The sequence below is a fragment of the Haliaeetus albicilla genome, chromosome 4, assembly GCF_947461875.1.
Source record: "Haliaeetus albicilla chromosome 4, bHalAlb1.1, whole genome shotgun sequence".
Taxonomy (NCBI): domain Eukaryota; kingdom Metazoa; phylum Chordata; class Aves; order Accipitriformes; family Accipitridae; genus Haliaeetus; species Haliaeetus albicilla.
This window is the reverse complement of record NC_091486.1, coordinates 48662537-48679945: the sequence shown is the minus strand read 5'-3', so window position 1 is coordinate 48679945 and position 17409 is coordinate 48662537. Positions and strand designations below refer to the sequence as shown.

The window sequence follows — 17409 nt, the reverse complement described above, 5'->3', positions numbered from 1 at the left end:
AGGTGAGAAATACATGTACAGCCCCCTGACATCATAAGTGCTGAAGTCATCCCTCCTTCTCCACATTCTGGAGATTAAGGAACCAGTTATTCATGAAAACTCTTTGTTTTAATAGCCATTTCCTCTCTGCTGCTCTTTTGGGGAGGGGGTCTTTTTTATTTGCTTTCCACTCATGTATACTCACTTTAAATCCAATAACAGAAAAAAGTCAAATTACTTTCTGCTAAGAACAAGGCCATGTGTCTGAGCTCCACACTGTCCTGGAGAACTAGGGCAGTTCCCCTTTGCCATACAGGTAATTCAATTTACAAGGAGTTTGTAAGATAATGGTGAATGAAGCATGAGCTTGTTATGTCCGTGGAGAAATTAGTTCTCAAAAGAACACTGATGAAAGAAGTAGGGAAGGAAAACTCAGCAAAACGAAATGAGAAAGGTTATAAACATGTTAAGCTGGGCTTCCCTACTTCAGTGTTTGGAGCTGTCTCTGCTATAAATTGTATCGATTAAGAAACTTATTGGAGCTACCTGCTGCTATCAATTACTTTCCACTTATTGCTTTCTTTACCTGCTGGGCAGTCGATAGTCTGACAGAACAGAAGCCCCAAGTCTTCTTAACTTAGAGCTTATGAAAGCTGGAAAACAGAAGAAACTAATTTCCACTACTGCTGTTTCCTACTGGAAAGGGAAACAACACACCTGGCTCATATGGGTGGGCTTTTTCTGGTGTCTGGAATTGGGATGGGAGAAGTCCATGACTCTATGGAGTATGAGAAATCCTACAAAATGCTGTGGACTTACGTGACAGGCAGTTCTCAGCATGTAGTCCCATGGTGGAGCTGCCAGTCCTGTCCTGTGCAGTGTGTCTGAAGCTGAATACTGCCTCTAGAGCCTTACACTGCAGAGCAGACAAAGGTATTGTCAGGTAATGAAATAATGATGTGAAAGGGATGGGATGGAAGATTCGTAGCACAGCATAATCCTCTGGTTTTTCCACCCAATGCTGCAGTGACTCTGGTAAATTAGGGGAAATCTGATCTAACCCTATTCCTTTTATGGTAAAAAGGAGGAGAAAGCAATAGAGCCACAAGATTGTGAATGTCAGCAGCCCTTCTGCCGTTCTGGAGTCTCTTTGTAACTCCCTTTTATACCCTGCAATGATTCTTCTGTAGCCTGCAGTTTTTGACCCTTCAGGCTCTCTGATGGTGAAGGAAATGATTGGCTGTTTTTGATGATTCTTTATATAGATCTATATATAAAAAAAAGATAAAAAAATAAAGCAAAGTCTAGCTCCTCTTTTCCAAATTCAGACCTCCAGAATCAGAGCAGCCCACAGGATTTTCTTGGCAAAAATCCAGTAAAATAAATGGAAATGAACATCCAAGTTGTTGAAAAGGCTTTGAAAATCTCAGCCTAAGTCCTTAAAAGTCCATTTACTTTCTCACTGCTGTGACTTCAGGTCAGTTTGGGCTCTTGACTTCACTAACTGCTTTAAAACTACCTTGAATTTCTCATCTCTCTTATCCTATGGGATTTTTCTTTCTTTGCCTTTTTTCTCTGACCCATCATAAATCTTTTCTTTTTTCCCTTCTTGCACAAAACCAGCCAGAGATGCAGGGCAGGGGCAATGTGAGGGCGTGCCTGATTCAGAAATACACCCCTGGTATGCCCTGCAGACAGATCACCTCAGGCTGTTGTCAGTTCTTGCATGCTAAGCAAAATTGGACTGGATGAAAGATGCTGAAGGAAACCTGGATTTTATAGGAGACAGTGTTGGGAACCTGTTGGCTTTGCACAAGGCCTTTATGCGTGACACCGATTGGTTTGGTCCTAATGTTGGCATGTGGTATGGGGAATCAGTTGAGGAACCAGTGATTTTGCTCAAATGTTGCCCATTTCCATGGTATTTACTGTGAATTTAGCATTATTTCATCTTCTTTTTTCAACCCTGGAGATCCTTGAGGAACGAGATGCCACAAGTTGTTTTGTTGTGTTCAGAAGTCAGTTCCAGTCTTTCACAGTTGCAGTGAAAAGCTTGAACATTTGTCGCAGGTGCGACCTAAAGAGTCAGAAGCCAGAAGGCAAAAGAGAGCACTTATTTATAAAAGCATCCTGTTTGATAAGCCAATCTGATGATTATAAAGTGTCTGAGTTGGATTTGAATTCAAGGGGCTTAAAAAAGTTCTAAAAAATGCTGACTGCCAGCAGCCCTCTTGCCCACATGTATCTATCTAGTGATCTTGGGTGACCAGACGCTGATACCATAAAGAGGCAGGGAGATCTCAGTACTTTCTAGAAACAAATCCCTTGAAGGCATTTGTCAGTAGGATCCTGAATTGTTAGTCACATCTGAAAAATCAGGCTTTATGCTGACTGTACGAGTGCTAGTGCCAGTGGGATTTTGAAGGATGCCATGTGGGCTAATACAAACTGAGCTGGAAAATGTAGCATTATCCTTTGTGCCTAGACTGAAGCAGCGCCCTAGCAGGCTCTTGGAGGCAGCTAGTGCATCTGGAGCACACTGTTAGCAGGGCTGTGCAACTGCATTCTTGACCTGGAAGACCAGAGATCTCAGGGCATTTTTACTTTTAGGGAACTGTTTTTAATTTCTTGTATTGTGACCATGGTTCAATATGGTGCGAAGGCACTGGCAGCCCATCTGAAGTCTTCCTCTATACTTTTAGCCAGATATGTGGGTCTTTACTTTTTTCCTGGTCTTTTGTACCAAGGGCTCTTGTGCTGTTTTCTGCTGAAGAGATGGCTGCATTTAATTTAGATGGACAAAAAGAGACTTTTTAATGTAAAAAGCTGAACATGACTATATATTGCAGAGAGATATTATTTAGCATGCAAAAAAAGGGCAGTCTTACCCTGGAGTGCCAGGAATTTGTTTTCACTTGTTAGAGTGCAGTATGAACTCGTTAATTTGATAGTGTATATGTAAGTACTATCTTTCTACTTAAAACTGTGACAAATTCACCCCCAGACATCTCACAGTTACTGCTCAGCTTCACATCTTTGCATCTCGAAAAGTCATTGTGACAAAGGCAATTGAATTTAGATCTGCCTGGCCCCAAATTAATCACTTTTCATACCTGAGCTAAAGGAATTTGCTGAGGTCCTTTATGAGCAAGACACAGGTACGGACTGCGACACACATTAGCATCTCTGAATCTGCCCGTCAGAGGGCGATGAAATGCTCATGTGGAAGAATACGCTGGCAAATGCACATGTCTTCTGCCAGTTCATTTGCCTAGGGTGTATATCTCTCAGCTGCCACATTAAAATTGTAATGCCTGTAACAGGTCCTGAAATTGCAGTCAGGAGCCATATTCCTCTGACCTTCTCCATATTCTGTTTGGATTGACTCCTTCTGCCAATTTAGCCAGGCAGCCAGAAAGTAAATAAATGCTCCCCACCTGGCAGGTGCAGAAAGGTTAGATTTGCATAAAGTGGCCAGTGTAAATTTCTCCTGTTTGTTGTCACCTCTTCTCTCCAACTGGGAATTCCAAGGCAGAGAGAAATGTCAGCTGGAAATAGCACTTCGGTGTCAGCAGTTAATATCTTCCTGCTATTTCCCCGTGGCCACTTTGTGCTGCTCTTTACCACATGGATCAGCCAATCGCCTCTTGTGTGAGCCTCTCATTACTGGGCTCTTCTGTTATTGCTTTGCTTACATTCTTGACTTCCTTTTACATTGTCTCTTTGTAAATTAAATTATTCTGAACCGCTAAGTCACTGCGCTGAAGTGGTTGTGCGAAACAGCCTGCTACCAGTTTCGTTCCCTGAATGGTTCAGTGTGTCTCTACCCTTTGTTCCTGAGCCTAGGTAGATTAAGAATCACATAGATTCTCTTTTATGTGTTCATTTTATAGCAAGCAGATCATATGAGGCACTGTAGGTCCCCCAGCTGAGAATTCAGTTTTGCAAAGCCCTAAGCTGTTCCTGAGGTCACTGACTGCTGCTTGCCTGCCAATGTTACTGAGAGTCCAAGACAGTCAATCGGAGTTCTGCATCTTGTGCACTAAAATCTCAGCAGTGCTCCTCTTCCAAGTGCTTGTCTCTTGCTCAGGAACTGTTGGCTAATGGGGATGCCATGACTGAAAAGAAGGAGAATGATAGCCTCATGAGTGGGTCCAGTTTTTCAGGTCTTTGATTTGGACACTCATTCAAGGGCCTGCTGCTGGTGCACCCTGTTACATGTTACTCTATAATGGTTAAAAAGACTTCACTAGATGAGAGCAGAGACTCCCCACTCCTGCTTCCCCACTTTACTCTGCTTTTAACTCTCTCTGGCTGTTAGTGCCACTTAGGAGGCAGAGGACTCTTTAATCACCCTTTTCTCCAGTACCATAGCTCTCTGATTTTTTCAGGTTTCCCTTGCTTATTCTGAGTGTTCTCGGTGATCTGCTCCAGCTCTGGCTTCTTTTCCTTCTTAATCTTCTGCTTTCTCTTTTTCTTTCACACACACACACACACACACACACACAAATGCACCTTCAGCCATTAGTCTACAGTAAAATTCACAGCTCTGTGTTGTAGCTCAACTCAGATCAACCCTCTGCATTTTGAATGGTAACCTCCATTGCTTCAGTTTGTACCAAACAAAGAGACATGTAAGTGTTCTTTGATTTAGCCTGAATCAGAGACAGCTGCTCTTCTCACTGGTTCCAATGAGATTTAACCTAGCCCGTAACAACAAGGTCCATATTGCCATGTCCCTTCTGCTTTGCCCGTGTGCCAGAGTGATCCTGTCTTCCAAGCAGCCACCTGCCCCCTGTTTTTTCCAGCTGCCTCCATCTGTTCTCAGTTGAGTCCCCAGTTCCTTAAGAGCTGTTTCCTGGCTGGTCTAAACCAGACTCATCCATACCCTCAGAATAAATTGTTCAATTGTTTTGGCATTTCTCCAAGAACAGTTTGGCCCCTTCATGTTGGACTGTGGTGGAGGATGGCTTTCTGCTCTGTCTTGCCTTCTATGATGTGTTCAAAATGCACTGTTTCAGACAGCCTCTCCAGTGCTGCTATTGCTGCCTTCAGTGAGAGGGAGGAGGTGAAAGAAATAGATTAGTAATTTGGTTCTAAATCACTTCCCCAACAAAGCCAGTGGTGAAGGTCACTTGTAATGAAGCTGTCATACAGGTAAGGCCTCACAATCAGGGAGAAAAAGAGGAAAAGGAAAATGAGGCTGGAGATGAGTTCATTGTAATCTTGAAGCAATTTCATGGGATGTAGGTGCTTGGATTGAAGTCCGGGATGCTAACAGGAAGGTCACAAGAGAGAAACTGCTTGTGTGGAGTTTGTCTGTTGTAGGAAAGTCCTTTAGGGGTGCTTAGCCCTAACTGTATGAAAACCTATGAGCAGAGTCCAATGCTCCAAGCTCTTTGGGGGAAGGAAATTATGAGATTAAACCATTGTGACCCTGCCTGAATACCTACAAAGTGACTAGGCATAGATTCACATCCCCTCAGAATTGCAGGAGGGTTTGCATGAAGGTTTGGAGACCCCAAATCCATTCCCATAGCAGAGTGGTAGTGTGGAGAAAAGAATCTCTGATTTGCAGGGAAAGGAGAAAATATTATTTCTTAATCAAAAACATTTATAAACTGTTAAAAATCCTTTTTTTGACATTTAAAATTTATGCTTCCAAACAAGAAATTAATTTACCAAAAAAAGTAAATATGTCTTTTAAAGGTTGACATAAAATGAATTGGTTTTAAATTATTGCAAAGAAACCTATTGACTGACCCAACTTGATTTTTTTTTTAGACAGGGAGTTTAGGTTCAGGAAGATTTTTGTGGTATTTGATTTTTCATCTTGTTTCAGGATCAAAATTGTTGTTTGTCAAGATTGACGTTCTCTGGCTTCCATCTCAGGCTAGCACTGTGCCTGGATGGGGGCTGCCTATGGCTTTGGTGTCCTGTATGAATCCACTCCCTCTGCTGTACTTCAGCTCAGACCAAATGTCATTGTTGGCACAAAAAATTGTACCCATCTAGCCAAAGCTTGGGAGCTTGATTCACCCACCCAACAGCAGGCCCAGGACACTTGGAAAAATGCTGTGTGCACAGGGCTGAGACTTGCATGTGAATCCTGAGCACTCCCCTTAGTGCTGCTTGTCCCCCAGCTCAGTGCCTCCATTCTCATCTGCCCAAGTCTCATCCTGGCTCCCAGTGAAACAAATTGTTCATTGATGCAGCTTTTGATTAAATTTCTTGCCTCTTTTCTAGAATTATTTCCCCTGGGATTTCCAGAAAAGCACTGCAGCAGAGAGGAGTGGGAGTGAGGGAAGGAAGAACAAGCAAGGTTCCCCCTGGTATACAGCCTTGAGAGCTGCAGAGATGTTCAAGAGAGGGAGATGGGATGACCTGTCTTTATGGTGACCCTGTAGGGTGCATCATAATTGTTCATTGAAATCCATGGGGGGGGTGGGGTGGGGTGTGAAATTTAGCGTGAAAATATTTCCTGTTGGTGTCCCTGGATCTAACTCCCACCGTCCCCCCTTCTCACCCACCATCACAGATTTCTTGCGATCTTTGGAGAACCCAGATCCCTAGCCCAAAGAGAGCATTATTTTAACCTGGCACTTAGCCCGCAGGACTCGGTGATATTTATACTGTCAATGGTGGGAAGAGGAAAAGAAATAGGGCACTTGCTGGGTTTTACAGTTCCTCTCGTGTTTATCATCATTGAAGTTCGCTGGAAAAAGACTTCAGGAAAGACAAGCAGGAAGTAAATCTCTTTCTTCTCTGGGGAGGCTGTTTGGATTGTGAGAGATTTCCATGACCAAATTTAGAAGGAACTGTTCGAACTGCTAGGCAGGGGAATTTTATAGAATAAACCATGGATTTCAGAGGGTACCCTCAACAAATAGTGGTGTATCTCTTGGGTGCAGGGCCCTTTGGGGAGGGCTTTGGCCCACTGATGATGAAAAGGCATCAGTCAACCTTTACAGCAGTGTTTTGACAGTTGCTTAACTGTGGTGTAAGAAACTGCATGAGAAACCAGGCATGTTGAACTAGACTTTTAAGTGTCTTTCAGGGCTTCTGAAATGAAGCCTAAAAGGAAAAGTCTTGAGGGTTGTTTTGTCACGGGCTTTTGTTGGGGGAGGATCTCAAGTGTCTGTGCTTTGGGCACGACAAAGCCAGCATCCTTGGAGAGCTTATTATCACAACTCCTTGAACAACTGGCCACTCCCAGAGGGCCCGCATGTACAATAATGCAATGAAGAACTGTTGCCTTCAGTCTCAGGCTAGAGCTCTTCTACATCACACCCCCTGCCTCTTTGTACAGCTATGGACATGTGGCCTTTGTTTGGCTAATGAAGCTGTCTGGAGCTCTGAAAGCCCAAGCATGCTCCTAGCGCTCATTATCTGGCTCCTACAGCAGGAGCCTCCACCAGCAGCAGCCTCACTTAAATATCTGTTATTTCGTAAGAACCAAAAGGATCAGTGCAATTGGAAAAGCAACTTGGAGATTCCCCATTTCATGGGGAAAACAGTGCAGGTAATTAAACTTGACAAAACTTTTTGATAAGTAACTACACCTTTGAAGGAATGTAATCTCCTTTCACGAGCATAGTGTCTATATCCTGATGCATACCATGTGCATATATAGACACAATGGCAGGCATATATACCCGTTTGTCTTTGAGCACATGCCAATGTATATGCAGTATACACAGCTGATATGCAATATCATGAACTTGTGCAAGTAAAGAAATATTCTTGGTTATAATACTGCGTAATTCTGCCCATATGTGTGTAAGTGGTGATGCGCACACATGACAGAAGCTTGGAAATTATAGAGAAATAGTTAATAACTCCCATGCTCTGCTTAAATTTTTTGCAGTTATAAAATATGCTGTAGCCAAAAAAGTTGGTTTGTTTGCTGCAACTTTCCATCAGTGCCCCTCTGTCCTAGTGTTTGGTTTTATTTTATTTATTTATTTGCATGTCACACCTATGACGATGCCTTTGTTAAAATCCAAAAAAAGCCCATCAACGTAGTGGACAAATAAGTAAGCCTCCAAGGTTTAACTTAGGCGCGTTCAGATAAGCAGATCTCCTAAAAGCATACTTTGGAGTGGCGTCACCTCATGTTGCCCTGTGGCATAGCAGTGAAAATGGATCTTTTCCAATATTTAAAAAAAAAATCTGAAATTTTCCTGCAGAGTTTTTGTACTAGAAAATCGTGTCCTTGGTTGCAGGCTCATCTGTTAGACAATGCATCTTGACGTCATACATCCTGAGCCAAGCTGTGGTCCATCGTTTCCTGCTAGAACACATAATTGGGCTGGGGAGCAAAGAGCAATTGTGGGATACAAAATCAACTATCCACGGGACTCTTTACAAAGATTTTTCACAGTGGGAGCTGGCCACATTCCCCTGAGCTGCACAGATGCTTGAAAAGGGGGCTTGAATTTCCATGGCAACAGGCTGCATTCTGCTGACTCTGGTAATCTGTCAGTCTCCGGATATGTCTGTCACCCCTGGTGCTCTGAGTTTCAAGGCCAACAATGTGTGATGGACAGAGATTGAAGTGGGGTTGTGCTGGGGTCAGACATCTTGGTCAAGGGAATGTACTACTAACACACCAGGGGAGAGGCAGTGTGAAGTTAAGATGATACAGGCGAATCCTCCGGTCTGGCTCAGACATCAGTTACAATAGGATCTTGCTAGTTGAGCCGTTTTCTGGTTACTAGGAAGCTCAAAGGCATCATGTCACAATATGATTGTGTCCTTGTCTAGCTCCTCTCATCTGAAAAGCTAATTTTTTATATGCGTCAGATGACAAAGTCTCACAGTGTCTCTGTGAGGCAGTCACAGTGGGGAAACTGAGGCAGCCCTAGGAAGTAGCTAGATATGCAGAAAATGCTAGTGCCAGAGCTAGGAGCAGGTTCAAGAAGTTCTCGTTTCCTCTGTTCCCCCACCTCATTGTGAGGAGCTATCATCTTTCATGTAACTTGTTAAGTAGGAGGATATTCCTGGTTATTTCTTGAGTCACTTCTAAGAAGAGAAAACATTTAACACGCACATACTCAAAATAGTAGGCAAATATGTTATAGTGGAATAGAGGACAGTAACAATGGACAAACCTGAGGAAAGGGAATTGTGAGCTAAGAGATAAGGGTGGGATGGGCTGAGGAGTTTTCTATTTCTGGGTGGGATTGAAGCAGAGGAGGAGGGCAAGGTGCATTAATGGCGGTGTGAGGCTGAGTACAAACTCAGAGGGATAGGAAAGGCTCTGTCTGTCTTGAGTTTATCCTGAGTTCAGTGCAAGCTCAAGGACTGGCACAAATTTTGTTTCCCATGACGCATGTATTTCCCATGAGCTGCAGGAAAAATATGGGTTACAGCTTACAAGAGAGCATTTACTGAAAGGGCTGTGCATTACTGGAGCCAGAACATTGGACCTGGGGGAAAGGGCAGACAGGCTCATAAAGGAGGTTGCTGTGATGATCTTTGAGATCTTTGCCAAGCTGCCTGGAAATGTCTTCTTTTAACATGTATATGATGATCCTGGTTTTCTGTTGTCACGCGAAGCCACTCCAGCACAGAGGCACCACTTGTGGCAAGCTGGGCTGAGAGGAGAAGCTGAGGGAGGGGGATGGTGTGCCGTCCTTTTCCATCATGTGGGAACATATTGGTGTGGCTGTGCTGCAAGATGGAGGGAGGTGGCAGGCAGAGCACTAGCCTCAACTAGCTCACTAAGGGGGAAAAAATGTATCTTGGCCCCCTTGGGGACACCACTCATACTGTGAAAGAGATATCCAATGAAGACGTCACTTCTGTGTGCAAATGGGAGAGGAGTGGGACGGAGAGAGCTGCATCCCCTTTGAGAACTGGGTTATCCTTAGGGAACTGGCATGCAGGGGAGACTGAGCATCTGTAGGCTGGCAGGCAGCATTTGCCTCTGCTGAGCAAGTGTGTTTATCTCTAGAGCTCTCAGCAATGTTTATGGCTGAGGAAGGGTGTAAATCTCATCGGATTCAAGTCCTTGGTGGATAATTATTCCCTCCTTCTTCCACCCCCACTCCCCATGCGCTCCTGCCCTGGATATGAGACACTGTTCACAGATTATAAATGGATGCAATGCTATGCTTAATGTGGAGAGACACCTTATAATCAGGTGAGGCACAGGGTGGGAGGCAGCTTGCCAGTTCCTGCTCCTTCCCATGTGTAGTCAGTCCCTGAGCCTCCTGTCATGCTCATCTTTGGGAAGCTCATTTCTTCCATTTCCCCTTAAAATGACTTGTAGCCTATAAAGCCTGGAGCAGGGCAGCTGCGTGCTCAGAATACTAAGGTGCCATCCCTAACAGGAGAAGGTGGCGGGGTGCAGGGAGGGAGACTGCCACTCTAATTCCACATCAGGACTCTGGTTTGGCTCTTGCAGCTTATGAGGCTATCAAAGCCTCTCACTTAATTACAGCCATAGCAATCAATCTTTCTTCCTGTTCATTATGCTTCCAGCCAGGGTTAGCAGTATTTTTATTCTTGAGGCCTCAGGAGAATTTTCAGTTCATAAGGCATCACAGCCAACCATAGTGACTGGTATGGGTTGTGTCCGTAGGAGTGCATTCCTGCCCTATGGCTGGAGGAAAAGTGTGGGGCAGTAAAACTTGGGACATCTGGCACTGTGAGATTTGGTTCTGTTTTGCACGATGGAGGTCCATTGAATGGGCCCTGTGCCTGGAGAGGCATACAGGGCTTTGCATTAACTTGACATGACCAGCTGAGTTGCTAGAGCCCTTGCACAGTGGCAGTTAGTTGTTCCAAGGCATTATGACTGGGCTGAGTGTAACATATCAAGTCATTATGGCATTATCTCTTCATTACACGCAAAGTGCTGCTGGAGCTCAGGGAGGAGCACAGGGACAAAGACAGAGAGGAGGGAAGCGGCTCATTAGCTGCCCAGAGGAATCAAGCTGAACATCTCTTTTTTTCAGGCAGAGGCTCTGTCATCACCTGCAAAGAAGAAGTCTATTAGAAATTAGGGCTTGCTGAAGGACAGCTGTGTGTATCAGTTTGTACATGTGCTAATACACAAGTAGAGCATGTCACCTACATACACCCCTACCCCTGGACCAACTAACACACATACAATGCACATCTTGCATAATCCCATAATGCAAGAACAAGCAGCTTCCCTTCCATCACTGTCCACTTAAATTTAGAAACACATGTACCAAAACATGCTCTTGCATCTACACACATGTTCATCTGCTTTATAGGGACTGCTTACAACCGTGTCCAACAGTCACATCTAACAATCTCACATGTGCTTACCCTCCTACCAGAGCATGCACAGCAACTGCACCAAGCCTACGCCCTATGGACAGGGAGTTCTGTCTCCCCTGTATTCATTCTTCTGTGCTCATACTGTGCACTCCAGTGCATTCTGTCCCTTCAGCTGTGAAATCTGCTTCTATGCAGATGCATTCACCGGCAGAAGTATGTTCTTTCTTTTCCCTTCCTTCCAATTTTCCTTTATCCTGGTTTCCATGAGTTCTGCTGGCATGCACTGGGGCTCCCACAAGTTTTCCCACAATCATGCCCTGTCAGAACCAGCCGGAGCACTTGCAGCAAACATGAGGACTGGCAGAGTGAGCTGGCACAATGGCTAGATGAGCTTTCTGGTGTAAGGCCCCCTTTCATGGGGGCCAGGAAGCATTGCAACTTGTATGTTATTCTGGATGAAGCATGGGAAACAAACTCCTGGTCATCTCTTAACTCACCCACCAGCTGCTGGACTTTTGTCTACAGTGACTCCTTATCCCTGCTGCTCTCCCTCATCGGGCATGGATCAGGAGGCCATTAACTTGTTTACTCCATGCTGGCCCCAGCCTCACAGACTTCTTGCTGGACAATATATCAAGAAAAAGCATTTGGCAAGATTTATGGGGCTGTTGCTGCCAACTGTGGACTGTGGAAAGTAAAAAATGTCCTTTCTGAGGCAATAAAATATAAAACGGGACCCAATTTCTCTCCAGGGTAGGAATCATTATGTTTGACAATGCTGTAAAACACATGGCGCTACAGCACGGGGGTGAGAGCCAGAGTAAACGCTGCCTTCGGAAACCTCATTCATTGCAAAGCTCGGATGTGTGATTCATTGCAAAACAAGACAGGAAGGGTCTTGGGTGGAGACAGTCTCCCTTCAGCCTTTCTCTTCTCTGAAAGGACTGGAAATCCCTCTACAAGCTTTGCACAGATTTTCTGAAACATTTTAAATTCATTCTGTTAAGTTGGAGTGAGTACTCTGGATATATACAGTAAGACTGGTTTACTTCTTTATTAAATCAGTTTAGCTTAATTGGCTCACAGAATGATTAAACTGATGGAGTTATATGAAAGAGTTTTCACTAGTTAAACTGTGCCAATTAGTAATCAGGCCTGATAGACCTGAATCTTTTTCTTTGTGCCAGAGACTCTGGGCTTTGTACAAAGACTTTGTACAAAGACTTTGTCTAGGGGAGAAAATAGCTCTCAGCTGATTAATTTCTACTTGTATGTCTGCCTATTTATCCTTCATTTCGTCTACACCTATTATTGTGGTGGTCTGTATATACTGTGCATCTCTGGCAATGTTACTGTAGTGAAATGCCAACTAAAACAGTTTGATTTAAGTTACACTATGATAGGGAAGACCTATATTTCTAAAATCTATCTGAGGTGAGGGAAAGAGAAGGTGTTATGTCAGGCAGGAGTAGAAAATGAAGGAAGGTGAGAGATGTAGCTGTAGGGCTCAGTTGTTCCCCTGGGTGTCGATGGGAAAGAGATGTTCATGCTAAAAATATAGTGCAAACTGCATTGTCTCATCCCCTATGCACTGTGCTCTGCAGAGCCTGTGTGCCCAGCAAAGTTATGTTAGCCTGGTGGGAGAAGCATCTTCTCTGGGTCCTTTTAACTTCATGTCAACATTTCCAATTCTTAATAAAATCAGATTGCCTCAGGACTGAAAATTCTTGATGTTCAGTTCTAGGAGGGCAATAATGAAAAGATAGCCCTTTGAGAGGAAGAAAAAGTATATTGGGCAAGTCTGAGATTTCTCCTTTTCTCTAGGCTGACTTCTCCTGGAAATACACCCTGTTCTTGCTTTGTGAGCACTAACCACTGACTCTGCAATAGTAGTGGTGTCCCAACAGTCTTGTGTTTGGCTGTGCTTGATGCTGGATGACCCTTGGTAGATCAGACAATTTATGTTTCAAAGGGGGCTGGGGAAAACATAAGGTGGATCTGTCCTTCATTCTATGTATCTCAGGAATTTCAGTGTAAATGTAAAAGGCAGTGAGATCACCTCAAGCCAAGACAGCAGGGGGTTTTGGCTTACCAACAGCATACCTCGTACGACCAGAAGACAGAGTACTCCAATAAGTGGTTGCTTTGACTGCATTTGTAGATGCAGATGTTTACCTCAGTTGGGGCACTGTAATCAGCTGACAGCTCCAAAGAACACAGTAATAAAATTTTGAACAAATGCTATTCTGGATTAATGGTTACCCCTACCAGCAGGACAAGATTCCTTTGATCCTCAGCAGTACACATTATTGTTAGCTTTTTCTTTCTCCAGTGGATTCCTTCTTTAATGGATAAGTTTCTTTTCTGGAATATTCTTAGATTCTGCTTATCTGGTTTCAAATGCTTTGAATCCAACTAGGGCATAATTTACACAAGTATTGAACATACCATATAGCCTGTAGTATGTGTCCCATTATATCCTAATAAATCTCTAGAATATGGACTATATGGGCTAAATTTTCACATGGTCACAAACTAAGGCCGGACTATTTGAAAGAGGTAAACACTCCCTTGATCTCTCAAATGCTGAACTATTTGGGAATTCTGATCCATGTGGTGATGAACTGCATCTCCCTCCTACTGCCTGCCCTTGCTTCTGCCCAGCTCCTTCCACAATCTGTGTTTTGTACATCACAGCCACTTTGGAAAACATGCAAGAAGACCAGTCCCCACTGGCTCTAAAACACTAGAACATTTTCGCACAGCAACTGCTGCAGAATAGGTAAGTGTATTATATAAGGCACTCTTAATGTCAGGCAAAGGCAGTGGTGTGATTATGATGTGTGAAAGAAAATGAAAGAACTCTTAAAAACAAAGGAAAAAGAGGTGAAAAAACACATTGAGGGCAGCAATTTCTTGTTTGGACAAAAAACGGTTTTAGTGAAGAACCCTTCTTTTATTTGTCCTGGTTCTCCTTATCATCTCCCAACACCGTATCTCCCTCTTCTATCAGGAACCTGCTCTGGGGTTTATTCTTTACTATGCAAGCTTGTCATGTCTGTGTTTAATGAAGTTTAATTATCTTCTGAGATTCAATGAATAATTATAAATCTCTTCAAGATGCAATCACAAGCACTTCATGGTTCATTAACGGTGGAAAATCAATTGTAATTCACGTAATCCCTCTCCCCTGACCAGCCATACGCTTGTCCCCCCTGTGCACCTTGTTGTTCCTCCCTCATTTCAACACTGGGGAATACATTAATCTATTTTCCTATGAAACAAGTTAGAGTTTAGGGTAGAGGCAAAGAATTGGAGAATGCAGGAAGTGGGAGATAAGAGCCTAGACGGTGAGGTTAGATAAGCCTACAAGTGAACTCCGTCTCATGCTGTGGGTGCTTTGGAGGTGTCATGAGCTCCAGATTGCCAGTTTCCTCGGTTTAGAGACACTCACCTCCAAGAGTGCAGTGGCCTCCCTTTGGGAATTGCCTTTGGCTGTATACATCTTGTCTTCCTCTTGATCTGGTCTTCAATTTGAACTCAAGTTACAATTTACCCTGTTGAAAATCTCCTGAGATCTGTGAGCCTTTGCACTATTTGAAAAATAAGGACTGAAAGTTTGTTTTTGTTGGGACTGAAAAAGCTGGAGGTGTCAGCCCTGGCACAGGAAGCTATTCAGTGTTATCTTTAACTTTCTAAACAGCAGGCAGCATGTGAATCTAGCTGCACAATGATCCTGGAGTGACCTTTCTAATTGAAACTCTTTAACCTTTCAGCACAATTATAGCTACAAAATTTTACTGAATGCAGAAAAGATGGTTGTTTTTTAATTTTTTTCTAAAGGTTAAAAGATTGAAAAATAAAAGAGAAAGTGAGATAGAGAAAGAAGGATGGAAATTAATGCAGTTGAGTTGCAGTTTCCAGCAGCCCCAGGAGAGCTCTGCAATGAAGATGACATTTCCATACAATTGACATTTCCTGGCTAGAGCAGTCCTCTGATTTGCATCTGCTTGTGTGCGAAGACCATCATGAAGAGGATCATTTAATTTCTCATATTCATCAAATGGGATTTAATTTTCCCCCATCCCCACATATCCCACATCTCCTTTCCAGAACTGGTACAAGCTGTGAACTCTGCCTTTCCTTCACCTTTTGTAGGGGTGACCTTTGCCAAACTTCCTTCTTTTTCAGCTCTCTGTGGAGTTTTGCAGAAGTAAGACTTGCTTTTTACTAGAAAGATGGGTGGGATAGGAACAATGGCTCTCATGATTTCAACCTCCAGATTTGGAAGTCAGTTTCTTTGGTTTTTTCCATTTATTTGTCTGTTTGCATGTTTGTGTTTGTGTGTACATCTCTTCTTGGCAGAAGTTGCTGTATGGCACTACAAGGACTCCATGCAGAGCATAACTTTGTGGCTTTCAGAGTCTGCAGGCTCATATATAGGCTTCCAGCATCTTACACACAAGTCCTTCATGGGTGATAACTTCCTCCTGGGCACAGGTTGCTGTGGAACAGAGCAACTTTTCTTCCAGATTGTAGAAATTTTTCCAAAGTGCATGTATCAAACTGGAGATGTATGCTCCATGACACTACATTGCTCTGAATCTGCTTAACTCAATTTAGTTGAGTAGGATATGCATCTTCACCTGAATTATTCCTCTTCAATAAATATGATGCTGCAGTAATCAATTGGCATGTAATTAACAAACAATAACTATCTTATTAAACCTAAATGAAATGCAAATGCAATTCGGATTAATTTAGATCCCCAGTGACAAGTTCCTTTGCTTCCCCTTCAGCCATTGCTCCTCTTGAACAAGAGCTGCTGCCACGGCTGTCACTAGATACAATAATTGGCATGCTGCCTTCTAGGGCCGTGTTGAACCAATGTTTCATGCATGCCTTGTGCTTGCACAGCAAGTCACTATGGGCAAAGCTGGATCAGTTCAGTCAGCAGCTGTAGGCCACAAGGCACAGTGCTTTTATTAACCCTCTAATCCTGATACTTTCCTATAGGGGCACTTAAGACAGCACAGAGATCAAGGCCAGCCCTTTCTTTTCACTCCTTGCCACCAGTGCCATAGCTTCTGTCTTTGCCCCAAACCATGGCTATTCTCAGCCTCTGCCTCAGTCCCTCTAATCAGTGCTTTGCTACCTCTCAGCGCCTGGCGGGTGTGCAGCTGCAGCAGTTCCTTAGACTGAAGCCACAGCTGCTGTATATGTGCTAACTGCTTGCCCTGTCGCTCCACTGTCCCTTATTGCAGCTGCTCCCCTGCCTATCTCTCCAAACTGGGCTTTCTGAACATTGCTGCTCACTGAGCACAAGGGTGGATTAATGCAGTTCCTGGCTGGGAGCTGTTGTGTTGCTGGGAGCCCTGATGGATGGATGAGAGTAAACTAGAAACCCCAGCAACTTGGTGAAACAGGCTTTGCTAGCAATCAGATAATGTTATTGTCCCGATCGAATCTGAATTCAGGTGGTTACCAGCTGTGTACCATGGGACAGGATTTTGAATTGGATGACACAAATTAGAGACAACATCTAAGGCACAGTTGTCCTAACTTGCCATGTAACATTGATACGCGATGCTCATAACACACACTTTCAGCTGAGAAATGGTTGTGTTCAGTGGTGAATGAGCTGATCTTTACCTGGTGTCATCCAGGGCATTGGAGCAACACTCAAGGCACTTGAGTTTGTTTCTGGTTTGGCCAGTAATCTGCTCTAATACCTTAAGCAAGTGATTTAATCTCTCTGTGCTTTCGTTTTCCTGTTTATAAAATGGCTATAATGATACACTCTTTCTGCATAAAAAGCTTCAATATCTTTTGCTGAAAAGAGCTGTGCAAGACTAGATGTTTTCTTTAATATCCTCTACTTTGATGTTTTATGAAAATAAAAGACTCTACAGATGAGATGATTAGATACAAGTTTGATAACTGTTGACAGATTGTTATTAGCAAGAAAACCACTGGAAAGCATTCCTTGCAGATTTTGACCATCATGGGCAAATTCTTTCCTATAAATGTACCCCCCAAATCTTACTTGAGCACAAGTTACCTTTTGACCCTGCTTACACTGAGAGAATTGATGACTGACAAAGAACTTAATTATTTAGGAGAGAAGCTGAAGATAGGAATGGTATGCAGGTAGATAATTGTGCTTCAGTTACA

The 17409-nt window shown here is 43.4% G+C and overlaps 1 protein-coding gene across 1 annotated transcript in view; it reads left to right on the top strand.

Moving 5' to 3' along the window:
* DISP3 (dispatched RND transporter family member 3) overlaps positions 1-17409 on the top strand; it is a 108424-nt gene that overhangs the window by 8518 nt on the left and 82497 nt on the right. The gene's annotated exons all lie outside the window — the stretch shown is intronic.